This window comes from Salmo salar, chromosome 28 (genome assembly GCF_965601325.2).
Source record: "Salmo salar chromosome 28, fSalSal1, whole genome shotgun sequence".
Lineage (NCBI taxonomy): Eukaryota > Metazoa > Chordata > Actinopteri > Salmoniformes > Salmonidae > Salmo > Salmo salar.
Window position 1 is genome coordinate 35714368 of NC_138318.1, and position 17570 is coordinate 35731937.

At 43.7% G+C, this 17570-nt stretch overlaps 1 long non-coding RNA gene across 1 annotated transcript in view; it reads left to right on the forward strand.

Moving 5' to 3' along the window:
- Window positions 1-17570, forward strand: part of LOC106589881 (uncharacterized) — a 134969-nt gene that overhangs the window by 94271 nt on the left and 23128 nt on the right. The window contains exon 2 of the long non-coding RNA XR_001324965.3: window positions 15321-15359. This is a non-coding gene — a long non-coding RNA (uncharacterized LOC106589881). The remainder of the gene's footprint in view (window positions 1-15320; window positions 15360-17570) is intronic.

Genomic DNA, 17570 nt, shown 5'->3' on the forward strand with positions numbered 1-17570 from the left:
GGGGTCATTAACCTGGTGGTAGTATAGGGGTCATTAACCTGGTGGTAGTATAGGGGTCATTAACCTGGTGGTAGTATAGGGGTCATTAACCTGGTGGTAGTATAGGGGTCATTAACCTGGTGGTAGTATAGGGGTCATTAACCTGGTGGTAGTATAGGGGTCATTAACCTGGTGGTAGTATAGGGGTCATTAACCTGGTGGTAGTATAGGGGTCATTAATCTGGTGGTAGTATAGGGGTCATTAACCTGGTGGTAGTATAGGGGTCATTAACCTGGTGGTAGTATAGGGGTCATTAACCTGGTGGTAGTATAGGGGTCATTAACCTGGTGGTAGTATAGGGGTCATTAACCTGGTGGTAGTATAGGGGTCATTAACCTGGTGGTAGTATAGGGGTCATTAACCTGGTGGTAGTATAGGGGTCATTAACCTGGTGGTAGTATAGAGGTCATTAACCTGGTGGTAGTATAGGGGTCATTAACCTGGTGGTAGTATAGGGGTCATTAACCTGGTGGTAGTATAGGGGTCATTAACCTGGTGGTAGTATAGGGGTCATTAACCTGGTGGTAGTATAGGGGTCATTAACCTGGTGGTAGTATAGGGGTCATTAACCTGGTGGTAGTATAGGGGTCATTAACTTGGTGGTAGTATAGAGGTCATTAACCTGGTGGTAGTATAGAGGTCATTAACCTGGTGGTAGTATAGGGGTCATTAATCTGGTGGTAGTATAGGGGTCATTAACCTGGTGGTAGTATAGGGGTCATTAACCTGGTGGTAGTATAGGGGTCATTAACCTGGTGGTAGTATAGGGGTCAGGTCATTAACCTGGTGGTAGTATAGGGGTCATTAACCTGGTGGTAGTATAGGGGTCATTAACCTGGTGGTAGTATAGGGGTCATTAACCTGGTGGTAGTATAGGGGTCAGGTCATTAACCTGGTGGTAGTATAGGGGTCATTAACCTGGTGGTAGTATAGGGGTCATTAACCTGGTGGTAGTATAGGGGTCATTAACCTGGTGGTAGTATAGGGGTCATTAACCTGGTGGTAGTATAGGGGTCATTAACCTGGTGGTAGTAGGGGTCATTAACCTGGTGGTAGTATAGGGGTCATTAACCTGGTGGTAGTATAGGGGTCATTAACCTGGTGGTAGTATAGAGGTCATTAACCTGGTGGTAGTATAGGGGTCATTAACCTGGTGGTAGTATAGGGGTCATTAACCTGGTGGTAGTATAGGGGTCATTAACCTGGTGGTAGTATAGGGGTCATTAACCTGGTGGTAGTATAGGGGTCAGGTCATTAACCTGGTGGTAGTATAGGGGTCATTAACTTGGTGGTAGTATAGAGGTCATTAACCTGGTGGTAGTATAGGGGTCATTAATCTGGTGGTAGTATAGGGGTCATTAACCTGGTGGTAGTATAGGGGTCATTAACCTGGTGGTAGTATAGGGGTCATTAACCTGGTGGTAGTATAGGGGTCATTAACCTGGTGGTAGTATAGGGGTCATTAACCTGGTGGTAGTATAGGGGTCATTAACCTGGTGGTAGTATAGGGGTCAGGTCATTAACCTGGTGGTAGTATAGGGGTCATTAACCTGGTGGTAGTATAGGGGTCATTAACCTGGTGGTAGTATAGGGGTCATTAACCTGGTGGTAGTATAGGGGTCATTAACCTGGTGGTAGTATAGGGGTCATTAACCTGGTGGTAGTATAGGGGTCATTAACCTGGTGGTAGTATAGGGGTCATTAACCTGGTGGTAGTATAGGGGTCATTAACCTGGTGGTAGTATAGGGGTCAGGTCATTAACCTGGTGGTAGTATAGGGGTCATTAACCTGGTGGTAGTATAGGGGTCATTAACCTGGTGGTAGTATAGGGGTCATTAACCTGGTGGTAGTATAGGGGTCATTAACCTGGTGGTAGTATAGGGGTCATTAACCTGGTGGTAGTATAGGGGTCATTAACCTGGTGGTAGTATAGGGGTCATTAACTTGGTGGTAGTATAGAGGTCATTAACCTGGTGGTAGTATAGGGGTCATTAACCTGGTGGTAGTATAGGGGTCATTAACCTGGTGGTAGTATAGGGGTCATTAACCTGGTGGTAGTATAGGGGTCAGGTCATTAACCTGGTGGTAGTATAGGGGTCATTAACCTGGTGGTAGTATAGGGGTCATTAACCTGGTGGTAGTATAGGGGTCATTAACCTGGTGGTAGTATAGAGGTCATTAACCTGGTGGTAGTATAGGGGTCATTAATCTGGTGGTAGTATAGGGGTCATTAACCTGGTGGTAGTATAGGGGTCATTAACCTGGTGGTAGTATAGGGGTCATTAACCTGGTGGTAGTATAGGGGTCATTAACCTGGTGGTAGTATAGGGGTCATTAACCTGGTGGTAGTATAGGGGTCATTAACCTGGTGGTAGTATAGGGGTCATTAACCTGGTGGTAGTATAGGGGTCATTAACCTGGTGGTAGTATAGGGGTCATTAACCTGGTGGTAGTATAGGGGTCATTAACCTGGTGGTAGTATAGGGGTCATTAACCTGGTGGTAGTATAGGGGTCATTAACCTGGTGGTAGTATAGGGGTCATTAACCTGGTGGTAGTATAGGGGTCATTAACCTGGTGGTAGTATAGGGGTCATTAACCTGGTGGTAGTATTGGGGTCAGGTTATTAACCTGGTGGTTAAGGGGTGAAACAGGCCAGCAGACAGACTCCAGGAGGGTGTCTGAAAGCCATGCATGGCTGCTCTGTGTTTTGATTGGTGTTTGTCCCAAATGACACCCTATACAACTATAGGTCTCTGGTCAAGAGTAGTGCACTATATAGGGAATAGTGTGCAATTTGGGAAGTAGTCTTGGTTTTCTATTCTTTTTTCACCGGAAGTGCTAGACATGAAATGCCAGTCAGTAAAATAGATGTACTGATTGGTGTCACTCTTAAGGGACTCCTTGCTGTATTTTGGGTTACGTTAACATTAGATTGCCTGTGAATGTGTCAAAATATCGTAATATTTCTCAAGGACACTTCCAAAACACTCCAACACTCCCTTGTGCAGTATAAAATAAAAAAATGTAATAACAAACATATTGTTAAACAACATTTAATCAGATGCTTTCAATCAGATCCCACAGCCCTTAAGAAGGATGTCTTCCTGTGCGTTTTAACTGTGATTTTGAGCAGGAACGCTACATTCCTTCTCCAGGAATCTCCAGGAGTCCTCAGCTCAGAGGTCACACACAGCCCTCCATTTGGCTGTGGGGAAGGAGGGAGGGAGTCTCTACCAGACCAGCTACATTATCATTTTAATAATCACCTGCACTACTTATGAACACACACACACACACAGTAGCTGAACTAACCCCATGGTGGGCTCTGACATTCTGACATACAGTAAGGATACGTCCCAAATAACACCCTACTTCATGTATAGTGCACTGTATAGGGAATAGGGAGCCATTTAGGAAGCATACCATGACCCGGAGGCCACTTCAAGGGGACTACACTGACTCACCCCACTGCTCCTGCTACTATTGCCACACACACACAGTGTATGTATGAGTGTGTGTGTGGAAGCAGCATTGAGCTGAATGCCAGATGTTGTTTTGTTGTTACTGTGCGTTAGGTTGAAGCTAAAGATGCTGAGGATGGCTGGCACTGGAACATGCAGTGTTGAATCATGAAGAACTGAACTGAAGACATACAATTTGAATTCCCACGGAAGTAGAATGCACTGTGGTCAGTCAATATTCTATTTAAGCAATAAGGCCAGAGGTGGTGTAGTATATGGCCAATATACCACGGCTAAGGGCTGTTCTTTTTTGCACGACGCAACGCGGAGTGCCTGCACACAGCCGTGCTATATTGGCCATATACCACAAACCCCCGAGGTGCCTTATTGCTATTATAAACTGGTTACCAACGTAATTAGAGCAGTAAAAATAAATGTTTTTTCATACCTGTGGTATACGGTCTGATATACCATGACTGTCAGCCAATCAGCATTCAGGGCTGGAACCACCTGTAACGAGTGTGCTGAGAGTCAGGAAGTAAGTTCAGGGAGTGTTTTAATAAATAAACAAACCAATAAACAGGAAACACAAACAACGCACCGACATGAAAACAGAGTCAATAACAGCTGAGGAAAGAGCCAAGGGGAGTGACACATATAGGGAAGATAATCAAGGAGGTGATGGAGTCCAGGTGCGCAAGACGATGGTGACAGGTGTACAGGATCATCAGCAACCTGATGACCTAGAGGAAGGAGAGGGAGTATACATGACACCACCTAGTTTATAATTTCAAGTTAATCATTGATGGGCATCTGCTCTTACTTTTTATTTTATTTCACCTTTATTTAACCAGGTAGGCAAGTTGAGAACAAGTTCTTATTTACAATTGCGACCTGGCCAAGATAAAGCAAAGCAGTTTGACACATACAACAACACAGAGTTACACATGGAGTAAAACAAACATACAGTCAATAATATAGTAGAAAAATAAGTCTATATATAAAGTGAGCAAATGAGGTGAGATAAGGGAGGTAAAGGCAAAAAAGGCCATGGTGGCGAAGTAAAAACAATATAGCAAGTAAAACACTGGAATGGTAGATTTGCAGTGGAAGAAAGTGCAAAGTAGAAATAGAAATAATGGGGTGCTAAGGAGCAAAATAAATAAATAAATACAGTAGGGGAAGAGGTAGTTGTTTGGACTAAATTATAGATGGGCTATGTACAGGTGCAGTGATCTGTGAGCTGATCTGACAGCTGGTGCTTAAAGCTAGTGAGGGAGTTAAGAGTCTCCAGCTTCAGTGATTTTTGTAGTTCGTTCCAGTCATTGGCAGCAGAGAACTGGAAGGAGAGGCGGCCGAAGGAAGAATTGGCTTTGGGGGTGACCAGAGAGATATACCTGCTGGAGCGCGTGCTACAGGTGGGTGCTGCTATGGTGACCAGCAAGCTGAGATAAGGGGGAACTTTACCTAGCAGGGTCTTGTAGATGACCTGGAGCCAGTGGGATTGGCGACGAGTATGAAGCGAGGGCCAGCCAACGAGAGCGTACAGGTCGTAGTATATGGGGCTTTGGTGACAAAACGGATGGCACTGTGATAGACTGCATCGAATTTATTGAGTAGGGTATTGGAGGCTATTTTGTAAATGATATCGCCAAGGTCGAGGATCGGTAGGATGGTCAGTTTTACGAGGGTATGTTTGGCAGCATGAGTGAAAGAGACTTTGTTGCGAAATAGGAAGCCAATTCTATATTTAACTTTGGATTGGAAATGTTTGATGTGAGTCTGGAAGGAGAGTTTACAGTCTAACCAGACACCTAGATATTTGTAGTTGTCCACATATTCTAAATCAGAACCGTCCAGAGTAGTGATGCTGGACGGGCGGGCAGGTGCAGGCAGCGATTGGTTGAAGACCATGCATTTAGTTTTACCTGTATTTAACAGCAGTTGGAGGCCACGGAAGGAGAGTTGTATGGCATTGAAGCTCGTCTGGAGGGTAGTTAACACAGTGTCCAAAGAAGGGCCAGAAGTATACAGAATGGTGCCGTCTGTGTAGAGGTGGATCAGAGACTCACCAGCAGCAAGAGCGACATTATTGATGTATACAAAGAAAAGAGTCGGCCCAAGAATTGAACACGAAAGAGGTTGAACAGGCTAGTAATAGGGGTTGCAACATTTTAGAAAGAAAGGGTCCAGATTGACTAGACCGGCTGATTTGTAGGGGTCCAGATTTTGCAGCTCTTTCAGAACATCAGCTGAATGGATTTGAGAGAAGGAGAAATGGGGAAGGCTTGGGCGAGTAGCTGTGGGGGGTACAGTGCTGTTGACCGCGGTAGGGGTAGCCAGGTGGAAAGCATGGCCAGCCGTCAAAAAATGCTTATTGAAATTCTCAATTATAGTGGATTTATCGGTGGTGACAGAGTTTCCTATCCTCAGTGCAGTGGGCAGCTGGGAGGAGGTGCTCTTATTCTCCAAGGACTTTACAGTGTCCCAGAACTTTTTGAGTTTGTGTTGCAGGAAACAAATTTCTGCTTGAAAAAGCTAGCCTTGGCTTTTCTAACTGCCTGTGTATATTGGTTTCTAACTTCCCTGAAAAGTTGCATATCACGGGGGCTGTTCGATGCTAATGCAGAACACCACAGGATGTTTTTGTGTTGGTTAAGGGCAGTCAGGTCTGGGGAGAACCAAGGGCTATATCTGTTCCTGGTTCTAAATTTCTTGAAAGGGGCATGCTTATTTAAGATGGTGAGGAAGGCATAAATAACCAGGCATCCTCTCTGAAGGGATGAGGTCAATATCCTTCCAGGATACCCGGGCCAGGTCGATTAGAAAGGCCTGCTAGCTGAAGTGTTTCAGGGAGCGTTTGACAGTGATGAGTGGAGGTCGTTTGACCGCTGACCCATTACGGATGCAGGCAATGAGGCAGTGATCGCTGAGATCTTGGTTGAAAACAGCAGAGGTGTATTTAGAGGGCAAGTTGGTTAGGATGATATCTATGAGGGTGCCCGTGTTTACGGCTTTGGGGTGGTACCTGGTAGGTTCATTGATAATTTGTATGAGATTGAGGGCATCAAGCTTAGATTGTAGGATGGCCGGGGTGTTAAGCATGTCCCAGTTTAGGTCACCTAGCAGCACGAGCTCTGAAGATAGATGGGGGGCAATCAGTTCACATATGGTGTCCAGAGAACAGCTGGGGGCAGAGGGTGGTCTATACTTAATTGGAGGCATTATAGATAATTATAGCTCCTCGATACATTTTTATGTTCAGATCTTTTTCTATTCTAGAAAAGTTTTTTTTAGGCATTCCTGATCGAAAATCTGTTGTTCCGTTAGATGTTGAGCTTTTGATGAGTCGTTCAAAAACGACAACAATCAGTTTGGCAATCAGTATTTTTAACAGTGTCTCTCTGCCCGGTTATATCACTCTTGTTTACTTGGTTTAGGCATCTCAATCACAGACAGATGAGAAATACTTAGTAACCTTGTCAGTTCACAAGCTAATTTCAAAACCAATCTTCAACAATACTTATCCGTTTGTCTATTTAAAATCGACCCAACCAATACACAATCTCAAACACCCATCAAAACAGCTTTTTATTGAAATGCCCACAAAGGGTGAAATAAACACAAGTCTTGTGTAAATAACATGTCAAATGTTGGGGTTAAGTTGGTTAAAATCTTTCTAGAAGTCACAGAGGATGCACAGAGTAACATGTACAATGTTGAAACTTTAGCAAGTATAGAATTGTCCAAGTGGTTTATATTTTAAAATTCAATATTTGTGCACAATTCATACTTAAAATATCAAAGGGACGCAAAAGCAACTAATTTCGTGGCTCGACCCTTGGGCTAACATGGTCAAGCAAATTCCTATTTTCCGAATGGCCTGAGGGAAGGAGTCATGCTTTTCAGCTTGTCAACTTTTATTAACCTTAGTACTGGGTTTTGCACTTTGATTTTTAAAGTCTTTGTGAAATTTCGATAATATGATTTCACTCTCTCTCTCTCTCTCTCTCTCTCTCTCTCTGTCTCTTTCTCTCCTCTCTCTCTCTCTCTCTCTCTCTCTGTCTCTCTCTCCCCTCTCTCTCTCTCTCTATCCTCTCTCTCTCTCTCTCTCTCCCCTCTCTCTCTATCCTCTCTCTCTTTCTCTCCTCTCTCTCTCTCTCTCTCTCTCTCTCTCTCTCTCTCTTTCTCTCTCTGTCTCTCTCTCTCCCCTCTCTCTCTCTCTCTCTCTCTCTCTCCCCTCTCTCTCTCTCCTCTCTCTCTCTCTCTCTCTCTCTCTCTCTCTCTCTCTCTCCCCTCTCTCTCTCTCGGTCTCTCTCTCTGTCTCTCTTTCTCTCTCTCCCCGCCCTCTCTCTCTCTCTCTCTCCCCTCTCTCTCTCTTTCTCTCTCTCTCTCTCTCTCTCTCTCGGTCTCTCTCTCTCTCTCTTCATTTTCTGTGACATATGTTCAACAACTTGTTACCGAGACGAAGACGTTGGTTTGTTAAACTGATTATTTCAGTTTTAATTCGATGACTTCTGTAATTGCATTTTCAACCACGTTTCTTGTGTGAATATCCTGACCTATCGAGCGGTGGCATTACAAGCAGTCAAACATGGTTGTGTATAACCTTGACTGTATTCCAAATGGCACCCCTCTATTCCCTATAAAGTGCACTACTTTTTTACCAGAACCTTATGGGCCCTGGTCAAAAGTAGTGCACTCAATAGAGAATAGGGTGCCATTTGGGACACTGATTGAGTCAGCTGAGATATTAATCTACAATATTTTTCTTATGAGAATCAGTGGACTGTAACAGTGTTATTAACGAGGTACACCAGTGCTTTCTATAATTTGAATCAAGCACAATGCAATGTTCACTGACTGTACAAAACATTAAGAAACACCTTCCTAATAATGAGTTGTAAAGGTGCACTATGCAGAAAATGCTCTGGCATTTCCAGGTTGTTAAAATTCTAAAAGTTTGCCTACTTTCAGTTTATATAACAAAACAAGCAAGTATCGTGTAGAGCCCTCAAAACTCAACTCTGGACCTCGAAGACAGTTCCACTGTGTTCTTTCATTGTTCCACTCTGATCAGGGACTGATTTATTCTGCAATTCATTATCAGGTAGAACAGAAAACCAGCAGGCTCCGGACCTTGTAGGGTAAGAGTTGAAGACGTTGTTTGAAGCTGGTGTACAAAACCGAAAGTAAAAGACGAACAAAATGTAACTTAAGAATGGGAACAATAGAAATGGCGCACATAGAACAAATCACCTCTTCTTGGACTTGCTTTCAATGAGAATGACAGATCTATAACTCCTTATTTCTATGTGAATTTGGTCAGGTCACCCAAAAAGTGACGTACTGCAGCATTAATATTCAGTCTGTATGAAGAAATCTTTGTTTTGATATGTCCAACAGTATATCCAGGGTCAGTATAATCCCTGCATGAAGCACGTCGGCTCCTGTCTCTCCTCTCTCTCCCCTGCGTGGGAGGAAGAAAAAAAACACTAAGGTGTCACAAGACAGTGGATAAACAACCATTGAAGGTGTCATCTTGGATTTCATGTATGGAAAACATGCTAGAATGCGATCAACACTAAATGCATTCAAGTTATTGCTGCCTTTGTGCTCTATCTCAGTTGGAAACCCAACTGGCGCATGCCAAGGCTATTTCTATGGGCATACTTGGCTATATCATACTTGGCTATATATCTGTACAGGACTAGTAAAACGTTTTTTTTTTTACATTCAAATGTTTCTACTTCCTGTGGCTACGGCTATATATAGGCTAGTAGGCAAGATTGCATTGTCTGCATAATTAAATAATCCCTCGAAAAGCTATTGTTCTGACGGTGGACTGATTGCAGTGGTTGAAAAAAGTACTCAGTTGTCATACTTGAGTAAAAGTTCAAACTATTCATCGAATTCCTTATATTAAGCAGACCAGATGGCACGATATTCTTTCCCCCCCAAAAAATGGTTGAATTACGGACAGACAAGGGCACACTCCAACACTCAGACATCATTTACAAACACAGTATTTGTTTTAAGTGAGTCCGTCCAGATGAGAGGTAGTAGGGATGACGTCGTATTATATTGATTGTTGTGTCTCAATTGGGCATTATTTCTTTTCCGCCGACTTGGAAATTAGTACTTGTAAGAAAATGTATGTATTTTCTTTAGTAATGTAGTGAAGTAAAAGTAAAAGGTGACAGAAATATAAATAGTAAAGTAAAGTACAGATACCCCCAAAATGACTTAAATAGTACTTTAAAGTATTTTTACTTAACTACATTACACCACTGACTGATTGTATTATTTGGCATTAATATACTGGTTTTACACAACACCAACTTTGTATGCAAGCTGCGAGAGAGAGAGGGGACAGCAAAGTTAGGCTATAGGCCTACAGGACAGTTGTATATAAATACAAAATCTATTGGTTACTGATTAATATGCTGTTGCATCGAAAATTCGTTTTACAATCTGCAATGTTTGAATTTCCCACTTTAATTACTGAACAAGTAAATAAATACTTTATTGTTGCCAACCAGCATTCGAAATAGCAGCGTTACCACGCCATAGGCCTGTAGCTTTGTGAAACGTAAACGTTAGGCTTAACATGAGAAAATGACCCCAAAAAACGAATCATCATGTATCCATTAAATCAAAGCTATAGGCTACTACAAGCACTAGCACCACAACATAATCTGATAGCCTATTGATAGGCAGCCGCGTAGACGTCTCAATTTCAGAACCATGGACAGCGATCGGTAGTCTATACTTTGCAAGGGATCCCGGAGAAACTGCAGCACACCAGTGCAAAAGTTTGAAGCTTTGAGAAATGCCCTATGCATGAAGTGAATTTCCTGTTTCGTTTTTTTCTTGGCAAGAAATGGTTGAATCCTTCCCTCCCCCCTCTGACTGGGGCTCAGGATTATTAGTTTAAGCCTTCTAAAAATATCTCTTTGACTGTACGAGCCCCTGACAGCAGAAACATCTCACACATTCTGATAGCTTTATACTAACTATGGCTGTATGTTCCCCAGTCAGTCTGTCTGCAGCTAGAGAGAGGGTTGATGTTCTTAGCTTTCCATGTTATATTTGACCTTTCTGTACACCTACGACCATACTCATCAACCTGCCACGTCACTTAAAGTTTCCTCACCCTTAACGTGCTTAGCTCTATGTGTCTGCATGTGCTGGGTGGAGTCACATTTTTTTGGGGAGACAAAGTGCACCTTTTGTTAATATGATACCTTACCGGTCAAGACTCCAAAATAGCAACATTCACAAGGGGGCAACAGAGGTTTTCTTGTTGTCTTCACGTTTGTTGTGAAAGCAAATAAGAGGTACCTCTTGTCTTGTTGTATAGAAAGTTATCTAAACTGTACTAGCTAGCTAGCCTTGTAGCCTCCCACATCTCCAAGTTGGCATATCCCTTGGCAAATATTCTTATACTTGCCGGTGTTACAACATTATCTCAGTTTGATTCTCTGCTTCAATGTATTCCTTCCCATAGAATGTTATCATTTTTGGTCACGAGAAAAGAAAAGCACACGTCTATCTGTTTTTAACGTTTCCAAATATCCTACAATAACTTTGTCACTTCTAAACAAACTACATTATGGGGGGATTCTAAAAAGGGTCTTGTTTGGTTTATTGTTTTAACAGTCGCTGAGATTATATTTATTTATCAATGCAAAATAGGTTAGCCTATAGCCTGTAGATCAGATCAAGGAATAATACGGGTCCGTTACAATTATCATGTGGCACGGGAGTATGTCAAATTTAGGAGCGCACTTCATGTCCTTTTGAGATATTACAACAACAAATAAGTTACTACAAACAAACAAAAAACTATTTTTTTTTTGTCCCACGGACATCATTGCACGCCAGATTGAACAGCAGAATATGTTCTGTCGTTTGTTTTTACCACTCTGCCTGACGCTCCATCCACAAAACCAGCTGTTTCCGCCTCATACGGATTCTATATTTAAAGAGGAGGATAAGGCTGCGTTTAGACAGGCAGCCCAATTCTGATATTTGGACCAATCACATCAGATCTTTTCACATCAGATCTTTTCAGAGCTGATCTGATTGGTCAAAATACCAGTTAGTGAAAATAAATATCAGAATTGGGATGCCTCTCTAAACACAGCCTAAGAGACTTGGATAAGCAAACGAAGGAAACATTTAATTACAGCGTTAAATCTTTAAACTAATGAGATGTTTTGCTGAGGACAATGATCCTGTCCAGATGTGGCTCGAAACACTTATAGAATAGGGTTGCAAAATTCCGGAAACTTTCTCCAGATTCCTGGGAATTTCTGGAGAAGTTGGGAATTTTTTTATAGTTTCTGGAATTTTGCAACCCCTAAGCACTTACTATTATAGTGAGGAAAAAAACCCATCAAACCCCCATATCATTGCACCAATGAATCAGTCATAAATTCAACGTGTTATCCTTTGGTAACCCTTTTTATATGAATGTATACGTTTGTTATAGGTCTGCAGGTTATTGATATACAAGGGCTGTAAATACATTCAACTTCATTCAACACAACTTTATTTGCATGCTTATATACTGTAATGTATTCACACATGAGTTGTATAGTGTGGTTTTAAGCTGTAAGCATTCATACCAGCTTGCTGCTCCATCTAGCCTAACAACCCATATAAATACATAAATGCCTACAATACATCACACACAGGTGGCTCATATAAATTGTTGCCACCAATATATTAATTTTCTATGCTGCCCACCAACACCCACTTATACAGAAGAGCATTTCACACACACAGAGATGCCACTGTAGCTAACTGGGTGACTGAAGGCTTCATCCAACCAACAGGACTATTATTCAACCTGCACTCGTGTGCCTTTTTAAAAGTTGTCCCAAATGGCACCATATATACTATACAGTGCACTACTTTTGACCAGGGCCCATATGAATCTGGTGAAAAGCAGAGCACTACATAGGTAATATAGGGTGCCATTTGGGATGCAAACCTTTGTTAAGGGGCTCCAGATAAAGTGTCCTTGTTTTGTTTACACATTTGATAAGGAGAAAAGTCAATATCCAGTAAATAAATGAACATGGTACCCACCACACTGTGTGTGTGTGTGTGTGTGTGTGTGTGTGTGTGTGTGTGTGTGTGTGTGTGTGTGTGGTGTGTGTGTGTGTGTGTGTGTGTGTGTGTAGTGTGTGTATGTGTAGTGTGTGTGTGTGTGTGTAGTGTGTGTAGTGTGTGTGTGTGTGTGTGTGTATGTGTGTTACTAGATGAATTGACATATCTCTGGCCCAGTAATGAGGGATCGGAGACAGAGAGGAATGTCTGTTCCCCCCTGGGCTCCATAACCTTATTGTTCCATGTTGTCTCCTCCTCTTCTGTTGACACACACACACACACACACACACACACACACACACACACACACACACACCACCACACACACCACACACACCACACACACTACACACACACACACACCACACACACACCACACACTACACACACACATACACTCACACACTACACACACCACACACTACACACACCACGCACACCACACCCATACACACATGCCACACACACCACACCCACATACACACATACCACACACACACCACACACACCACACACACACACACACACACACACACACACACACACACACACACACACACACACACACACACACACACACACACACACCACACACCACACACATACACACACACCACACACATACACACACACCACACACTACACACACACATACACTCACACACTACACACACCACACACGACACACACCACACACACCACACCCATACACACATGCCACACACACCACACCCACATACACACATACCACACACACACCACACGCACCACACACACCACACACCACACACACACACACACATACCACACACCACACACACCACACACACACATACACCACACACCACAGACACACACACACCACACACCACAGACACACACACCACATACCACACACACACATACACCACACACACCACAGACACACCACACACCACAGACACACACACACACACATACCACAGACACACACATTACTCCATCTCCTCCCTCACTTCTGTGAGGGGGACCAGATTGTCAACCTCTCTCTCCCGAAGGTCACACTGCCAGCCAAACCCCAGCCTCCTTTCCATATAATTGGATCATTTAGCATCATAGCATTGATTTATTGCTTTGTCTAAGGGTCAAAAGTGAGTTGAGCGAATGGACTTGTCACTGGTGATTGGTGTCCATTTCATCGGGCAACAGCCTACAGCAGTCTCTGGCCATTGATTAAACAGAGCTAATAACATCACCTAGCTGCTAGAAACCACCACAAGGCAAGTACACTCTAAATAATGCTGTGCTGTGGTCACTATTATTGAATTCCATTGGTGTAAACTGGGAAACCCCCTTATCCATCCATAGCTACTGTCTGTGTTACAGTGCACTATAAAGCAGTGCACTATAAAGCAGTGCACTATAAAGGGCACTATAAAGGGCACTATGAAGGCCACTATAAAGGGAATAGGGTGCCATTTGTGATGCAGGCATTGTCTTCTTCTCATGGGCTGTTGTTATTGTACAATTGGCTCATTGATCCCCTGTAACTATTCCGCAGGTCGATGCTGTAAATGAGAATGTGTTCTCAGTCAACTTACCTGGTAAAATAACGATATAAATAAATAAATGAAAATAAATAAATAGTAAGATGAGCTGAAGTGGGGCATTGAGATAAAGGGACTCATGCCATCCACTGTGAGTAGACTACTCATTCAGGAAGCAATGATGCAGCAGAATGGACTGGAGTTACTCATTCAGTCTCAAGTGTCTGGTCATCACACGTGTTAAGTCAGTCAGTGACTGGAGGAAGGAAGTAAGAGGAAGAAGGAAGTGACTGAAGGAACGAAGTGACCAGAGGAAGGACGCGACTGGAGGAAGTCAGAGTTATTTTTCTGCATGAAGTGACTAGAAGACGGAAGTGACCAGAGGAAGGAAGTGACTGGAGGACGGAAGTAAGAGGAAGAAGGAAGTGACTGAAGGAACGAAGTGACTGGAGGAAGGAAGTGACTGGAGGAAGTCAGAGTTATTTTTCTGCATGAAGTGACTAGAAGACGGAAGTGACCAGAGGAAGGAAGTGACTGGAGGAAGGAAGTAAGAGGAAGAAGGAAGTGACTGAAGGAAGGAAGTGACTGGAGGAAGGATGTGACTGGAGGAAGGAAGTGACTGGAGGATGGAAGTAAGAGGAAGAAGGAAGTGACTGAAGGAAGGATATGACTGGAGGAAGGATGTAAGAGGAAGGAAGTGACTGGAGGAAGGATGTAAGAGGAAGGAAGTGACTGGAGGAAGGAAGTGACTGGAGAAAAGAAGTGACTGGAGGAAGTGAGAGGTATTGTACTGCATGAAGTGACTAGATGACGGAAGTGACTTGAATAAGGAAGTGAATGGAGGAAGGAAGTGAGAGGAAGGAAGTGGCTGGAGGAAAGAAGTGACTGGAGGAAGGAAGTGAGAGGACGGAAGTGGCTTGGAAGAAGTGAGAGGTCTTGTACTGCATGCCAACACTTGTTGTGTCCTACACCCTATTTCCTATTTAGTGCATTACTTTGGACCCTATTGGTCCTGGTCAAAACAGGTACACTATATAGGGGATAGATTACCATTTGGGATGCTCCCACTGTGACAACCTGTTGACAACCTGTTCACAACCTGTTCACAACCTGTTCACAACCTGTTGACTCTGTAAAAATGTTTTTTGTGTTCTTTATTTTCTTTTTCAGGAACAGACACATTGGCCAAAGAACAAGGTTTCCAAGTAGGTGAGTTACTAACCAGATCCTAAAGGTTTATTTTTGCTGATAATTTAGTTATTTTTCTGGTCAGTGATTGATGTGCTATTATACTCTCCAGGCCTTGCAGCAGTTGCCATGGAAACCTGGCAGTCGTCATGTTTCTTTGTTCACCCATCTCTCTCTCTCTCTCTCTCTCTCTCTCTCTGCTCTCTGCTCTCTGCTCTCTCTCTGCTCTCTCTCTCTCTCTGCTCTCTCTCTCTCTCTCTGCTCTCTCTCTCTGTCTCTCTCTCTCTCTCTCTCTCTCTCTCTCTCTCTCTCTCTCTCTGTGTGTGTGTGTGTTATTATGACACACTCTGCTAGGTCTGCACCCAACATCGCCTACAGATGTTATGTATTGAATTTTGAAAAGCCTCTTGGGAAGCTGAGAAGTTGGGCATGGTTTCAAGCCTCTCCTCTCTCTCTGTCTGTCTCTTTCTCTCTCTCTCTTTCTCTTTCTCTTTCTCTTCTCTTTCTCTTTCTCTTTCTCTCTCTCTCTTTCTCTATCTCCCCCTCTCTTTCTTTCTCTGCCTCTCTCTCTACCTGTTTCTCTGTCTGCCCTCCCTCTCTGCCTCTCTCCCTCTCTGCCTCTCGCTCTCTCTCTCTGCCTCTCTCTCTCTCTTTGCCTCTTTCTCTCTCTGCCTCTCTCTCTGCCTCTCTTTCTTGCTGCCTCTCTCTCTCCCTCTCTGCCTCTCTCCCTCTCTGCCTTACTCACTCTATCTGCCTCTCTCTCTCTCTCTCTCTGCCTCTCTCTCTGCCTCTCTCTCTCTGCCTCTCTCTCTCTGCCTCTTTCTCTCTCTCTCTCTCTGCCTCTCTCCCTCTCTGCCTCTCTCTCCCTCTCTCTGCCTCTCTCTCCCTCTCTCTCCCTCTCTCCCTCTCTGCCTCTCTCTCTCTCCCTCTTTCTCTCTCCCACTCTGCCTCTCTCTCCCTCTCTCTCGCTCTCTCTCTCCCTCTCTTTGCCGCTCTCTCTCTCTCCCTCTCTCTCTCTCTCTCCCTCTCTCTCTGCCTCTCTCTTCCTCTCTCTCTCGCTCCCTCTCTCTTCCTCTCTCTCTCTCTCTCTCTCTCTCTCTCTCTCTCTCTCTCTCTCACCCTCTGCCTGTCCCTCTCTCTCTCTGCCTCTCTCTCCCTCTCTCTCTCTGCCTCTCTCTCCCTTTCACTCCCTTTCTCTCTCTGCCTCTCTCGCCCTCTCTTGCCCTCTCTCCCTCCCTCTCTGCCTCTCTCTCTCCCACTCGCTCTCGCTCTCTCCCTCTCTTTCTCCCTCTCTGCCTCGCTCTCCCTCTTTCTCTCTCTCTCCCTCTCTCCCTCTCTGCCTCCCCCCTCTCTCTCTCTCTCTCTCTCTCTTTCTCACTCACTCACTCACTCACTCACTCACTCACTCACTCACTCACTCACTCACTCACTCACTCACTCACTCACTCCCTCTCTCTCTCTTGCCCTCTCTCTCTTTCTTTCTCTCTTCAGGGGTTAAAAAGCTTCTCTCATTAGTATCATTACTCCCTGAGATAATATGTCTCCCCTCTCCCTACTACAGTATAATCCAGCACTAACACTAAATGGTATACTGTAGCTCACACACCATCCTTTCAATAACCAAATTACTGCCACCTGTGGTTTTAGATTCTGTAAATGAAAATTACAGGCTTGTTAGTACACAGAATGATGTATGTGTTTTAAGTGGGGCTGCGCCTTAAATTATGAATACATTTTTTTGCTTTGCCTGCCTCTGTACATTTTTCAACATCCTATATCCCTGCGTCACTTTTTAAACATGAATTTAAAAAGACAAACAAAACAGGTGAGTTTAAAAAGAAATGTGGAATCTGATTTAGATATGTTTAAGTGGTTTTCTCTCTTTCAAAAGTAGAGCTCTCCCTTGAATATAGTTCTTCTCTGCATGAATATTTGTCGTCCAGAATCACTTACGGTGTGATCAACGTGACTGGAATGGAAATGGATTCCCGATGGCACTGACAGCTTCCACAGAGAAGGAGAGGAGAGGGGGGTGAGGAGGGTGGGAGGGAGGGAGGAAAAATCTCACATTTCAAAAAGTAAATATAAAGGGCAAAGCATCTCCCAGTACTAACCAGTTCTCTGACATTTTCTGTGTCAACTTGATTTGCCAGAACACTGCAAAATTGCATCGGATACAGGGTGGGAAAATTAACACCTGCCAACTGCCAAACGGAATTTGGCAAAAAAGAA